The 16081-nt window shown below is 40.7% G+C and overlaps 1 pseudogene; it reads left to right on the top strand.

Moving 5' to 3' along the window:
• The first annotated feature begins 243 nt into the window (after window positions 1-243).
• On the top strand, window positions 244-1471 carry LOC103015311 (endoplasmic reticulum mannosyl-oligosaccharide 1,2-alpha-mannosidase-like; annotated as a pseudogene).
• The last annotated feature ends 14610 nt before the right edge of the window (window positions 1472-16081 follow it).

The raw sequence follows: 16081 nt of genomic DNA on the forward strand, positions 1-16081 counted from the left end.
ACCCCGCAGGGTAAAAATTGGTCAAACTGCGCCGCTCCGCGGGGCGGGCTGGGGGCGGTGCTTCTAGGGCCTTGGCAGGAAACCGGAAGCGGAAGCTGAACGTCTTCTGCTCAGAGGCAGCGCCACAGCCGGGAGAGAGCAGCAGCAGGTAAAGGACGCTCTTGTGTGGGGAAAGGGGAATTACCCCTACGGTATCTAATTATTTTCCTCGTAGCCTTTCTGACTGGGCGTAAACTACTTTCCATGAACATAAACATTGCCGCTAGTGAGGCCTCCATAGATGTCAGTGTAGTGTCAGAAGTGACAAACGTTCAGTTTGAGTTCCGAGAACTCTCTCGTCTCACTGGAGATGAGAAATTTCAGGAGGTAGTGATGAAAGTGACAAAGTATATACATTCCCTGCCTGGGAAGAATGATGGGTTAGTGCCCATATTCATTTATACCAACAGTGGCTTCTTCCCTTCAGTGGATCTTCACTCTTGGAACCAGAGCTCTGCTGAAGCAGTGGATCCAAGGAAGAAAGAAAGAAATTCAGTTGCTACAAGACTATGTTGAAGCCGTAGAGTAATAAAAGAGCCCCTGCTTCAGCAGTCTGAGCCCAGCAAGCTGAGTTTTGTGGGAGAAGTTGTGGATGGCAAATTCTGTGTCAAGATGCATTTAATGTGTTTTTTGCTTGGGAACCCTGGCTCTGGGTGTAAGCTATGATCTGACCACTGACCACATGGAGCTAGCTGAAGCCTTTATGGTGACCTATTACCAGATGTATCATCAGTTTAGGAGTGGGGTGAGTCCAGAAATTTTGTACTTCAACGTTAACCCCAAAGTTAGCCATAAGGATATGGGGATCTGGCCTGAAGACAATTTCAATCTGCTTTGACTAGAGACAGTGGAGAGTCTGTTCTGTCTGTACTGTTCAGTGGGGACGAGGAATACCAGGATCAGGGGTGAGAGATCCTGCAGTATTTCAACAGATATACCAACATCCAGTCAGGTGTCTATTCTTTTTTTTTTTTTTTTTTTGGCTGCGTTGGGTCTTCGTCGCTGCGCGCAGGCTTTCTCCAGTTGCCGCGAGCGAGGGCTACTCTTTGTTGCGGTGCGCGGGCTTCTCATTGCGGTGGCTTCTCTGGTTGCGGAGCACGGGCTCTAGGTGCGTGGGCTTCAGTAGCTGTGGCTCACGGGCTTAGTTGCTCCGCGGCATGTGGGATCTTCCCGGACCAGGGCTGGAACCCGTGTCCCCTGCACTGGCAGGTGGATTCTTAACCACTCCGCCTCCAGAGAAGTCCCCAGGCGTCTATTCTTCAATCAATAATGTTCAGAATCAAATCCCAAGAGACAAGATGAAAAGTTTCTTTCTATGATAAACTCTAGGTACATATATCTTCTCTTTTCAGATGACATGGACTTCCTCAACCTTGACAAGTATGTATTTAATATAGAGGGTCATCCCCTGGCCATCTGGACTTCAGCTTAAAAGGCTTGGAACAACTCCCAATCATGGGACTTTTCTGGATTGAACATCGTGTATAGTAGAATTTTCTTTTAATTATAGATAGGCAAGCCAATTGCTTATGCATAAAATGAGTTATCCTTTGACCTTTAGCCATGAGGATGTGCAGCCCAGTTGGCTACTGTGAGCCAGACAAGTTCCAAATCTGGGCTGAAGATGTCAAGTCCAATGGGACAGCTGGGGTCCAGGACTCCTTGGAAGGCAGGGTACCTGTGGGTTTTTCAGGGCAGATGCTGGTGGTTTTGAATCCATCCTCATGTATTTCTTTAGGTGGTAATTCAGGTAGACTTTAAGGTTTGTTTCTGTCTGTGCTTTCTAGATCAGGACCACTGTAAGAAGGAGGACTAAAATCAGCAAAGTTTTGATTTATAGGAAACAAAACAAAACAAAACTCTACCAACAACACAAAATCCTGCCAAACAGCCTGATTTGTGTTGTCAGTTAGCTCCTTTTGGGGGAAGCTGTAATGCTGTTGGGAGAAGAGAGAGGCTTATAACTGGTGACATAGTTGATGGACCCCGGCAATGGAGGCTAATGGGGAAGGCAGAGACAGACTAAATATGCCCTGTGGAAGGACAGGGTCCTGTTGAGCTTGGTCAGCTTGTGATTTAAAAAGATATTAAGGAAAAAATAATTGGTTGCAATTCCAGTGACACTTGCCAGCGTCATTCTCACTATTAATTGAGTTACCATACTGTGCCCAATAAAGTTTTAACAGAGCGAAGCATGGCAAATTTGTAGACCCAGCAGGTTGCTGATTGGGGCTGCACAGTCTGGCTTCTGCTATGAACATGGAATGATGGGCTATCAACTTTACATTTATCCTCCAGCTGGGCTCTCTCAGCTGTTTGGAAGAGCCAAGCCAGGTGAATATAGGCAGTAAGTAAAAGGAACAACCTAGGAACCCATGCAGTTAATAGAGAGAGGTTTAATAATGGTTATTTGGTTAGAGAGGTACTGTCTCAGAAGAGTCGAGAAGCATTGTAGGACAGTGAATAAGAGCTCAGATTCTGGAGTTGGTGAGACCTGATTTGATAGTTTGAATTATTGTTCTGAAAATATTCCTCCTTCATACAGCACTGTAGAGTTCTATACTTCCCTTCTACACTGATGTTGGGCGTAGTCATGTGACCTGCTTTGGGATGTTAGCAGGGGTGATGGGAGCAGAGGCTTGAAATGTGTGAGGCTTGTGTGGTTGGCCTGCCCCCTTGTGCTCTGGTTATCCATCACAGGAAGGACGTGGTTCTGGTAGCCACTCTCCTTTCAGCCTGGGATCCAGAGTAAGATAATGGAGTCGACCTACAATCTGCAGCTGAGGGTAGCTTATCAGCTGAATCATAGTTGACCTGAGCATTCCTGAGCCTGAACATAAATGCTGTTGTAAGTCACTGAGCATGGGAGTGGTTTGTTATGTAGCTGGCCTAGACACTTGGGTACAAATACTCCCTCTGCTGCCTTGTAGTAGTACAGTTCTGGCAATATACCACTCTCTTTAAGCCTTAATTGTGTTATCTACAGTATGGGCAGTGTTATAACTATCACACGGGTAGCATTAAATGGACTAATACATATAAGTGTGCTTCATTATATCATGTACTTAATGAACATTAGGTATAGTTTAGAGCTATAAGTATAATAATCATGGCTACAATTTAGTGAGCACTTACTAATCTATGCCTGAATCTAATTCAGATAATTTGCCTCTTTGATTTTTTGATTGATATTCCTTGCAACTCCAAGAGATAATTATCAATATTATGTTATCAATGTAACATATTAATATTATTATTAATTCCCATTTTACAAATGAATGCTCAGAGAGGTTAAGTAACTTGCACAAAGTTGCATATATAGGAAATGGCAGAGTTGGGTTCTTTTCCTAGTCTGCTTTACCCTGTGGGTTATATTCTTTGCACTGTGCTAAACTTTTTCATCCAGTTTATGACTACAACTAATGTCAGTATAGTGCACCATGATTAATGAGGCACTTTGACATTATTGGAGGGACATACAGTCCCTCCAATAGCAAAGTTAGACGTACAGTGTTGTGGCCCCCAAGAGATTTGTTCTTTTTTCTGGCTGCCAGGAAATCACCTTGGAATCAACACATGCAGATCCCCTTCATTCAGTAGGATGGGTGTGATCACTTTAATATCAAGTAAGGAGCATCCTGTTAGAAGGATTAATGTGTTTAAAGCCACAGAGGCTAGTTCTACTTAGAATGGTGGGGTGTGCGTTTCTCAAGTCCCTGGGTAGCCACTCTTACATGGGTAGACAAGCAGCCCCATATTCTGAAGGCAGAGGCTGTAATCAGACCTTGTTAGTTTTCAGGGCATCGAAGAGGCAGAGGATAAACCAACAAGAGTGATCCAGTACTCCTGGGGCCGGATAGTTCCCTGGAAAGTGGCTGTATACAGGAACTACAAGTGTTGGTCATTCGATCTATAAATGGCAGAAGTCCAACTCTGGGGCTTTGTTGGTTGAGCCTAACTTTAAAGGGACTGAGACTCACTTCTTTCGAAGAATGACTGCAGGCTGTGCTGGAATCTGGAGCAGTGAAATATCACAGCAGTAGATCCACACAACTTTGGTAAAGAACCAGTTCCAGCAAAGAAACTAGAGCAGGCCTGTTGACTAATCAGACTCGATTTTCCATTTCCCTGGGTAAGAAAAAACCTTTTTATGGGTCTCTAAAGCCCTTGAGTTTCTTGAATAATTCATGGAAATGAGGCGCTTCAAGAGGGAGATACTGGCTTTATTGCTAATAAAGCTAATAGAAGTGAAGTGACTGTATTTGTATCTCCCGTATGTGTAGCTCTTTGTATCTGTTATGTATAGTCAGGAAAACCAAAGCTTGGAGACGTGCCCAGAGATTTACTGTTAAGAAGTGATGGCACCAGAACTCAGATTCTGGTCTTTTGATTGTACTTCCTGCCCCTCCTGCCTGGTTCCCTCAATCTGCCTAGGTGGAAGAGCTCTGTACTTAGAGTTGTTGCCCTGCCTACGTAAGACTCACATAAGGCAGTGTATAAGTTTAACAAGATTGATGCATTGAGGAGACGTGAGAAGTTTATCAAAACAACTTCAGACTGAACATTGGATACCTCTGTTTATAATAGGTTTTGTTTTTCACGTTATAGGGTTTTTCCCACTGGCCGCTTTACCTCACTTGGTCCTCATGTTCACACCATTTCCCTACCCTCCCCCCACCGCCCACTTATCTGTCCCTTCTTTTACCTCTCCATTTCTCTCAAGAGGAAAAAACAAATTCCTCTTATCTCATGGTTTTCTTCTTTGTTCCCTTGGCTCTTGCTTATACCCATGTCCCCAAAGCTTCACCTTCTATCCCAAAGACTTATCATTTTGCCAGCAAAGTCATTTCTCTTTCTAAGAGAAATACTGTTATCAGCTTTTTTTTTTTTAACATCTTTATTGGAGTATAATTTTTTTTACAATGGTGTGTTAGTTTCTGCTTTATAACAAAGTGAATCAGCTATACGTATACATATATCCCCATATCCCCTCCCTCTTGCATCTCCCTCCCACCCTCCCTATCCCAGCCCTCTAGGTGGTCACAAAGCACTGAGCTGATCTCCCTGTGCTATGCAGCTGCTTCCCACTAGCTATCTGTTTTACATTTGGTAGTGTATATATGTCAATGCTACTCTCTCACTTCATCCCAGCTTACCCTTCCCCCTCCCCTTGTCCTCAAGTCCATTCTCTACGTCTGCATCTTTATTCCTGTCGTGCTCCTAAGTTCTTTGGAACCTTTTTTTTTTTTTTTAGATTCCATACATATGTGTTAGCATACGGTATTTGTTTTTCTCTTTCTGACTTCACTCTGTATGACACACTCTAGGTCCATCCACCTCACTACAAATAACTCAATTTTGTTTCTTTTTATGGCTGAGTAATATTCCATTGTATATATGTGCCACATCTTCTTTATCCATTCATCTGTCGATGGACACTTAGGTTGCTTCCATGTCCTGGCTATTGTAAATTGAGCTGCAATGAACATTGTGGTACATGACTCTTTTTGAATTATGGTTTTCTCAGGGTATATGCCCAGTAATGGGATTGCTGGGTCGTATGGTAGTTCTATTTTTAGTTTTTTAAGGAACCTCCATACTTTTCTCCATAGTGGCTCTGTGTTACCAGCTTTTAAGAGAATTTATTCATGCATCAAGTGGTGCATGCATTTCCCTTATTGAGGAATTACTATGTGTCAAGAGCTGTTCTAGGTGCTAGGAAAACACTAGTGAACGAAACAAAGTTTATGCTTTTATGGAGAGAAATAAACGAGAGCACTTTTGTATGTAATATGGTGAAAATATAAGGAAAAAATACAGCAAAGGGAAAAATAAAGCATGGTAAGGGAGTAAGGAGTCTTGTGGGAGAGTAGTTAGTTCATATAAAATGTTTATATATATATATATACACATATATGTATGTATATATATGTATATATATAAACTGACATATCAGAAGGAAGTGAGGAAATGAGCCATACTGATAATTTAGAGAACAGCGTTCCTGGAAGAGGAAACATCAAGTGCAAAGGGCTTGAAGTAGAAGTCTGCTTAGCTGTTTCAAGGAAGAGCAGAGACCAATATGGCTGTATTAAAGCGAATGAATAGGAGTGGGGTGGAGTGTGACTGCTATAATTCATATTATTAAGAACCTTAAGGGTCATTGGAAGGAATTATGGTCTTATTTGTATCTCTAGTATGTGTAGCTATTTGTATCTGTATGTACAGCTGGGGACACCAAAGCTGTGAATGAAATAGGAAGCCATTGGAAGATTTGGAACAGAGGAGTGAGCTGAACTGACTTATATTTCTAAAGGATCTCTCTGGTTGCTGTCTTGAGAATAGATGCTGAAGAGCCAAGGGCAGAATGGGGGAGGTAAGGTGGGACACAGAATAATCCATGCGAGAACTGAAGGTGGCTTGGTCCAGGGATGTTTGGTGGTGAGAGGGGTAACAAGTAGTTGGAGTCTCTATATAGTTCGAATGTAATGCTGGAAGAGTTTGATGATTGGTTACTTGTGGTAACCTAAGACAGAAGTGCTAAGGACGTCTGAAGCTTTTTGGATGAGCCCTTTGAAGGATGGGGTTACCATTCGTCAAACAGGGAAGGCTATGGAAGGAACATGCTTGGTGGAAGATGATCAGCAGCTTAGTTTTGGGCTTATGTAGCCTGGAGACGTAAGCATGTAGATGTCAATCAGGGAGTGGACTATTCTAGGCTCAAGTTCATTGGGGAGATCTGAGCTAGAGATATAAATTTTGGAAGCATCTGAAACTGATGGCTTTGAAAACCATGAAATTAGGTGACATCACCCAAGGAATGGTGATCATATTCAGAGAAGAGATGTGAGGCTTGGAGCACTGCAACTTGGAATGGAAAGGAGATGAGAAGACAGCAAAGGAATGGCCTCTTTTCCCCCCTAATTACCTACTTTAAAAATAGTCATTCATAAATGTGAAAATGAACATATTATTCAGTCTGTAAATGATTCTTGGTGCATATATTGTTAATAGAACTTTTATAATAACTGGAGGCATGTAGTAGACACTTAATAACTATTAGTTGAATGAAGAGCGAATAAAAGAATGACTGACTTACTTCATCATCTTTCCCACATTGTCTGGGCCCACAGAGGTCTTTTCAGCATATGATTTTGGGGTGCTTATTGCCCCTTTGTGTGTGCACTGGAGTGTACCCCAGACTACTAGAGGAGAATATTGTCCCTGAATGGTGCACTTCCTTATCCCTCGCCTCTGTGGACATGGGGTGATCTGTTCAGGCAGAGCTCTCTGTGCGTCAAGAGCCTATTTAGAACTAGTAATATCACCACTTTGGGCAAATGCCAAGACAAATCACTCAGACCATAAGTAGAGAAGGAATTTTTTTGCAGGGGATGTTCAGGGAATTGAGCTCTTTTGCTGAGTGCCCTACAGCCTGCCCAAGACAGGGCAGATAGGCAGCTGCCTCACCTCACAGATTTCAATTTAGAAGCAAAAGGAAAATACAATAGGATTCTTAATATAGAGAGTTTTAAATATCACTGAACAGCCTCCCTCCTGCTCTCTGTCTGGCCCTGTTCTGACTTTATTTGGAAAATAAGATTTTCATTTCTCTGTGGGTACTGGCAGCACGAAAGCCAGCGAGCTTCTGCCTCCAGTCCCTGGTCAATCAGTAGAGGGGAGCCCTTCTCTTTTTCAGCCCACATTTCTAACCAGCATGTCTGTTCCCTCTGAAGGGAGGGCCTGGGAGCATCTATGAGCCCCTGTGGAGATACTAGAAGACTGTTTATTTCATATTTCACAAAGCCTACATGACTCCTTCCTGATGTTTCTAGCTGGGGGTGAATCCAGCTGTCCTCCTATGATACAGAGTCAAGTCCATTTATTTGTAAGGCCTCTTCAGAGAAACCTTCAAGTTACAAAGAAAAAAAAAAAATCCTCTTGGACTAGCTCAAGTGGAAGGGTAGTTTGAAGTAAAGATCCTGTGATAGCTCATGGAAATCCAGGGAAAGCTGAGCAAACACCTCAACAATAGCAGAAACTGAAGTAGCTCCAGGAGACAGCTACTCTCTGTATCCATCATTCCCTCAGCTTCCTGCTTGCCTCTTCTCTCCTGAGGTCTTCTCATTTTTCACTTCTTTCCCAATCACGTTTCCCTGAGTACCATTCTCTCAATAGTTGGTATGTATGTGTCCCCATAATGACCATCCCAAAGCAAATGTTACCTGACCTTTAAGTACAAATGCTACTGCCCCATGAATGTTTCCAGTTAGTGAAATCCTCCCTGGGTGACTATAGCCAGTGTCAAGGTTATAAAAAACATTGTTGGCATTGGAAGTCACAGAAATGTAGCACAAATCTGGAATTAGTGGTAAAATCATGTGTAATTTGTGTCAGAGACTGACTAGTTGTTCATGAAACCATTTTCCGTTTCCCCCAGAGCATAGCTAGACTACATCCCCAGCCTTCCATGCAGGTAAGTGGGGCCATAGGACTGAGTTCTGGCCAATGGACTGTGGGCAGATTCTAGGCAAATCTAGGCTTGGCCCACCTCCTGTGAGTGATTCTCCATTCTTTGTCCCCAGTTTACAGCTGAACTGAGAGGATTCCAAGGACTTAGAGGACTGTGGAGCCCAAGATGGAAGGAGCTTGAGTCACTGAATGACCCATTTTCCTGTGGTTAACTCGTACTGGACTGTGATATGAGAACTTGCCTGTTTCTATGTTAAGTTACTTACATTTTGGAGTCGTTACAGCATTAAACCTCCTCTGAGTGATATTTAAGTGTTACAAGGGTGGTTATCAAAACCAAAATATTTCCCTCCTGACTGGTCTCCATAATAGACACACATGGGAGTGTCATCTGTGCAAAAACAGGCACAGGCAGACAAGATTATATTTAATGGGCCTTTTACTTCTTACAACAATCCCCTTTCATCCCTGGTGGGGAAGGTTTCTGAGAGCAGTTGATGGGGAAGTTTGCTAAAAGCGGTTTCCTTGGGCACAAGGGAATGTTTTATGATTATAGCAAAGGGTTAGTGGGTACCTGTGTGAGTGTGTGTGAGAGTGTGTGTGTGTGTGTGTATGTGTGGTAAGCACTGAAATAAGCCTCTCCAACCGTTATAAAACCTTCAACTCACCAACCTTTTCCTCCTTTCTTCCCCCTCCTTCCTTTTCCTCCCTCCCACCCTCCCTCCTTCCTAGATGCTTAATCTATGCTAGGCAATAGGATCTACTGGCTTAGCGTCTAGATGTTTCAAGCAACAGGAGCCCTTCCTGTTTTTACCAGTAATTATAGTTCATTGGAGTCATGAGATAAATAAGGTACTTTTTTGGCAGATAGAATTTTAGGAGATCTTATTGGCACCATTTCCTAATCCAAGCTTGACTCAGAGAATAAGGCTTTCACAAGATTACATAAGCTTTAAAATTACAATAACTTCTCACACTCTCATCACAACACCATACCCATTCACATCCATATGTCAAGATGTGGGTGTCGGGAACATTATTTCTATCTCGTGAGAATAGCATCATCTCCGTTTTTGATATCTGGTTAGGCTAGGATCAAACTCCCATAGCGTTTTCACTCCCTCCATCCCCCTCACTATGTCATAGTGAGTCTCAATTATTTATATTATGGAGAGAGAAATTAATTTTTGTAAGGAATACTGAGTATACTTACACTGTATAGATACTTAAAAAGTAAAGATTGGAGCAGAGTAGTGACATGGTCTGATGTCTTCATTTTATAAATGAGGGAGGGGACTCTCAGATAAAATGAAGAGAGGTCACACAGTGAACAAGTTGCTTTTCTGGGTCTAGAACTCTGATCCTTGGGAAAAAATAGTAGTGGATGTACGTTGTCCCTTTATGTCCTTTTCCTTATTTGTAAAACAAAGACATCAGACCATGTCATTTCATTTCCCTGCTCAAAATCTTTTTCTTTTCCAATAGTTGTAAAGTACTGATACGTACACAGCCCCTGACTAACTGCATGGAGCAGGAATCCCCTCTGCCAATTAGGAACATCCATTCTGAACTCCTGCTTGATCAAGAAAGAAACTTCTCTTATGTTACGTTTGTGAGATTTCAGGGTTGTTACGATACCCTGTTACAAGGGTGTTACGTTTAATAATAAAGGTGGGCAGTCTGGACGTTTTCTGACTGACCATAGTGATTGATTCAAGGAGTGGCCACACGTTTTAAGCGTGACCAATCAGAGCATTCCAGGAAACTTGCTATGTGACACAACAGAGATATAGTATTTTAATTTGGGGGGGGGGATCATAAGTTATAAAGGTAATATAAGCTGGAATTGCTGTGGCTATTCTTATTCCTTATGAAAATAACGAAGCCAACCCAGAGGAAAGCAGAGATGAGTGATGGTAAAAATGGGCTGTGACACCGTTTGAACACCTGGAATTATTTATGTCTAAATTCCTAGGCTTTGCAGCTATGTGAGTTAATTAATTTCCTTTTGTTTAAGTTAGTTTGAGTTGAGTTTCTGTCGCTTATAGCTGCAAGAGCCCTGGCTAATATAACCAGAAGCTAAAGTGAGAGTTGTATGTAATTGCAATGCTTTATGAAGTCTTAGAGTTCTTTGACTTTTTACCCTCACATAATTTTTATTTAATTAGCTACAATGTGAAAGAGTAACTGCTCCTGGGGGAACCTGATTTGGTAACCTCTGGGTAGATTTCATGAATCCCTTTCAATTTCTAAATCCCTGAAGGGCCTGCCTCAATAGTAACTGGATTTTGTGTCTTGATAGTTTGAGAGAACAAAACATTTCTGTATTTCCTTAAAATGATCTGAGCCATGTTACCACCCTTGCAATTTTCCTCTGAGCTTGCCTTCTCGTCTTGTCAAGCCTTTGAAGCAGCAATAAATTAAAGTAAGCATCAATAAACATATTTCCCTTCAACCCTAGTTGCCGGAAGTCATTTCTCTTTGGTCTGTTGACAAGTAGCAGGCATGATTCCAGAAAGGAATACACTGTAGAGTTATTGATTTTTCTGTGTTAATAGAAACTTATTAAACTATCACCCTCTACTGGGACCTCTGCCTTACTCAGAAAGATTACTTTCCCTTAAGAAGCACTCCTAGGCTTCTTGTGAATATCCACGCTAATTAAAGTCTAAATCCCTTAGCTTGTTTGAAGTTTAAAATTCTCCACAAGCTGACCTGCACCTTACCTTCCAACCTTATTCCTGTCTCTGTCCTTTAGTCAGATTGCATTGCTTGTGTTTCCAGAACATACTTCTTACATGCCCATTACTTTGCTTTTATTCGTGATGTTTCTTTTGCCTGCAGTGCCCCTTCTCTGGTCTTCCTCCTTTTGTCCATAATTACTCATCTTTCCGGGTCCAGCTGGAATGCCGCATTCTCCATGAGGCCTTTCTTGATAACCTCAACTGGAATGAACCCCTCCCTGCTTGGAACTTGGCAGCACTTTGTGTGTGCTCCTCTTTTTTCAGTCACCACATTCACCACAGCGCTCGCACAACCCTAACCTCCGCAACCTCACAGTCAACCATCCCAATTTAATTCTCCCCAGTACAATGACAGCTGTCACCACTCTCCTCCCAGTAGCAACGCTGAACAGTTCCAGAGCCAGAATTCAACTTTCAGCTGTCTGAATCCAAAACTGGAGGTTTTAACCGCTGGGCTTTACTACTTTTTCCCATGGTATATAAATTGGTATTGATGAATATGTCTTATTTTCAGGATTGCATTACAACCTTCCAGAAAGCAGGGTCTTCATTTAACCTCGTGAATGCTTAGTGGAGGACCAGGCCAATGGTAGATGCTTAATAAATATTTGGATGGATGAATGGTGAAATGGAGGTGTCCATTTCAGCAATGGTATTTTTTGCAGGAGCTGAAAAATTTTTTTTCATTGGCTTTAGAATCCTGGGAGTAGTAGAAGAGTCTCTTTTCTAATTATATGTGATGTGGATATAATAATTAAATAATCTTCAACTGCGGGTTGGAGAAGAAAACTCAGAAGTACAGTGGGTATAAGAGGAAAAATAGTGTGAGAATAGTATTTGAAACCTAATGCATAGCCCGGATATGTAGTTAACTAAATTATTATGTGTTAATTTGAATTAATATATTAGAAGAGTGCATGGTGATATTAAGTGATGTCATATATATTATATATATCTTGGTATCCTGGTTCAGGATAAATATCCCTTTCACTTTTTTCCCAAAGCTGCTGACTCCAAAGATCAGTAATTCTCAAACCAATTTTCTGACATGACATCTATGTTGGATGATCCTCATGTGAACAATTTCTAGTGGGCAGACCATAATTCCACCCTTCTCCCACACAGCAAAATATGTCAGAAAGCTAACAATAAGAGTTATACTCTTTTAATTGTTATAATGATGTTCACATTCATGAAAAAAGCAATTGGTGATTTTGGTATTTGAACTATTATTGATAACAAATGGATTGTGACTGTATCTTCACAAGAATGGGGACATACTGCATTTCAAAACTTCTGCTATCAGCATTTTAAAGCCCAAGCATGGCACTTCCCTGGCGGTCCAGTGGTTGAGACTTCGCCTTCCAATGCAGGGGGAGCGGGTTCGATCCCTGGTCAGGGAGCTAAGATCCCACATGCCTCGTGACCAAAACACCAAAACATAAAACAGAAGCAATATTGTAAAAAATTCAATGAAGACTTTAAAAATGGTCCACATCAAAAAATAAAAATAAAAAAGCCCAAGCAAGCAGTATCTACTTTTTTCCAGGAAGATGCCTGGCAGAGGTCATGGTTGTGCTGGGAAGTTTGGTGCATTTCCATTGACTGAGACGAAGTCTTAGAGCAAGATTTTGAAAAGTCTTTTCCTTCAGAGGTAGGAAACTGATGAAAGGAGGGCATTATACAAGCTAAAGAACTAACGACAAATGAAATGTCGCATTGGATCAGATCAGTACATCATCTAGCCCAGAATTTTGCCCTAATGTGGATATCAAGTCACAGCTAGTAATTTTAGAATAGTTGCTCCTCATTATGGATAACATGAAAATGATTATAAACATTTTAAGGGCAAGGGCTGGGCTTTCTTATAATTTTGGAGTTTCACATTACTACCTAGTACAGCTATGTACAATGGGAGCTAACACTTATTAAAATCCTACAATGAGATAAGCCTGTATTGGGCTGTGGTTTCATGTAATTCTCTCAACAGCTCAAAGAGGCAAATGCTCTTTATCCACACTTTGAAGATGAAGAAGTTGAGGGTCCATAACAACTCCCCAAATTCCCACATCTAGTAAGTACATTGGATGAGAATGAGGAGCTGTGTGGGAAGGATAGAGAGGAAGGAATCCAGCCTCTCTGGAAGTGCTAGGATATCCCAGGCATCTGTTTGAAGGTGTTTCTGGTGTGAAGAATAGGTTTTAAAGACCTGGATTAGAATCACTCACTACCTATGTGTCCTTTATGAGAACATAAGTCAAATACTTATTACAGTGCTTGACACACACTAAACAATAAATGCTAGCAATAGTAATAATTGTAATTATTATTGCTAACAAGATGAGATATTGGGTCGGTTTGGCTCTAAAGTCTGCACACTTTTGTATTATACTATGTATCATACTATGACTCCCACATATTTGTTAAATGATATTTAAATATTTGTTAAATTAGGATTCCCCCTAATTTCTTTTTAACAGTTTCTTTTAATCACTTATCATGGCTGTATTCTCTGCGTATTTATCTACAGCTATAACCCTGGTGGTAGTAGAACCTCAGCTGAGCCCTAGGCTCAGAATTTGATTTCCCTCATTGCAGATGTTCTCTATTCAGTTTTGTGATGGGTGAATTTTATTGATTCCTGTAAAGGCTCCATTTTAGAAACTGGATCCCTGGCTGTCAGTCAGGAGCTTGAAAGTGGTCTCCTTGCTCACCTTTCTGCCTCCGTAAATGCAGTGACTTGCCAGTCACCATTAAGACATAATGAGTTTGGAGAATCTATTAACATACTTTGCTGCTGATTCACACTTGTCAGTTTGCTTTTTTGTTCCCTGTCAGGGAGTTAAAAAATTTGTGGTTATTTATCTGGTATGGTAGTAAAACTTTGGTCCTCTCCCATATAGTCTCACGGGCTTTTATAAGTCAAACACCAATTTGATTTATAGGCTATAAAGACCCCTACTTTGATTCTTCCCTAAAGCAAAGCTAAATTGATATTGGCTAGTCTAGACCTAGATTTGGTAGTTAGCAGAATAATATTCTTGGGTTATATTCTATATTTGAGCCTATCCAAAACATTTCTTGAACTTAAAGAGGATGGATGACTTTAAGATCCTGTGTTTAATTCTCAATTATTGTTGATTGGAATATTTGCTTGGAAGAGAGTAAGCAAGAGACAATATGGTGTCATGACAAAGAGGAAAGATTTTGGAGCAAGACTGACCTAAGGTCTGATCCAGGCTCTGCCACTTAGGAGCTTAGGCCACCTTAACCCATGGAAACTTGAGTTTTCTCATCTGTAAATGGAAATAAAAATAGTACTTATCTCATATGGTTAGCATGAAGATTCAATGAGAAATTCCTTGTAACGGGCTTATATTATGCCTGGCAGAAGATAGGTTCTCAATAATTAGAAGCTACTGTTATTACTGTGGATCAAAAGAGACCATTATATACCGATTACAATTCAGTACCAGTAACCCCTTTAAAATAAACAGTCATATCTACAAGGGTAGAAGCTAGGCCTTCAAGCAAGTGTTAGGTTAGTTTTGTTATAACCTAGCTTCTCTCCCCATGTGAGCTTTTGACCTTGGGAGTGTTTCCATAGGTAGTGTGACCAACTGTTCTGGTTTGCCTAGGACTGAGGGGTTTCCTGAGATATAGGACTTTCAGTAAACCGGGGAAAAGTTTGAGCTTGTCACTCTATCACAGGTTCTGTTTCTCAGCTTTGCTGGATCTTGGTCTTAGTCATGTTGCTCTTTCTGTATCTTGGTTTTCTTCTCCAACTTTACAACTTCCCTACAGACTTATGTAGAAAAGGCAGGATAACTGCTTAATTTTTTCCTTTTATTTACCAGTTTTTAACAGAATGAGTTGGTTCTCTACCATTCTTTGAAAGTTACCCATGAGCTTTTTTTTTGTAAAATTACGATCTCATGCATTTAAATGTATATGATGTGTCTAAAATAATTGCAGTTATTATCTTTGTTAATACTCAAATGGTCCCAACTTTGGACAATGGAAGCTTATTCAGATTTGGTTCTTTAATCTTTTCAACACGATCCATGACAAAATCCATGTTTCCATGCCATGGAAATTCTTGTTTTCAATGGCAAGATGGGAATTTTATGCCCTAGATCTAGATTCAGCCATTTCTCCAAGAATACATGTTTCCTTTTAGTGGGAAAGTTTTGTGGGGCCACTGTGTGGATACTAGGAGTGCTCATTACTACCGGTTGGGCTGTTGCTTCTGGGCCTTTATAGAAGCTTAGGGAGTACATATTTTAGAAAAAGTATGTCATAGTCTTATATTGGTTCTTTCAATTCAAATTTAGGATTACAGCGTTTTTGCTTAATCTCAACAATTTTACATCTGTGTGTTTTCATCCAATGTGCAAATCCTTGTGCTCAATATCACCAATACAATAACTTGTTTGCTTTATCCTGCACTACACAGAAATCAGTCTCAGAATTACGGTACCAAAACTACCATCAATGATAGGATGACTCAAAATAATTTTAAAAATTATTTTTGTATATTTCCTCTAGGAATGCACGGCAAAGTTACTATAATTTAAAGTCACTTGTAATTATTATTCTTTGATGGTTATACCACTAATAGTGTAGTTAGGCTAATTTATTTAATTAAATTTTAGGACTTGCTCTTAGTTTAATTTTATTTTATAATTATGTAAAATTTTTACAGTATTCCAAAGTATAATCTGTAATACAAGGTGTTTTCCAAGAATTCTAGCTTCAAATCCTGTCTCTTACAGTCTGTTCCTTCTCAACTCTATAGGTAATCTTTTAAAAAAATACGTTGACTT

This window comes from Balaenoptera acutorostrata, chromosome 9 (assembly GCF_949987535.1).
Source record: "Balaenoptera acutorostrata chromosome 9, mBalAcu1.1, whole genome shotgun sequence".
NCBI lineage: Eukaryota > Metazoa > Chordata > Mammalia > Artiodactyla > Balaenopteridae > Balaenoptera > Balaenoptera acutorostrata.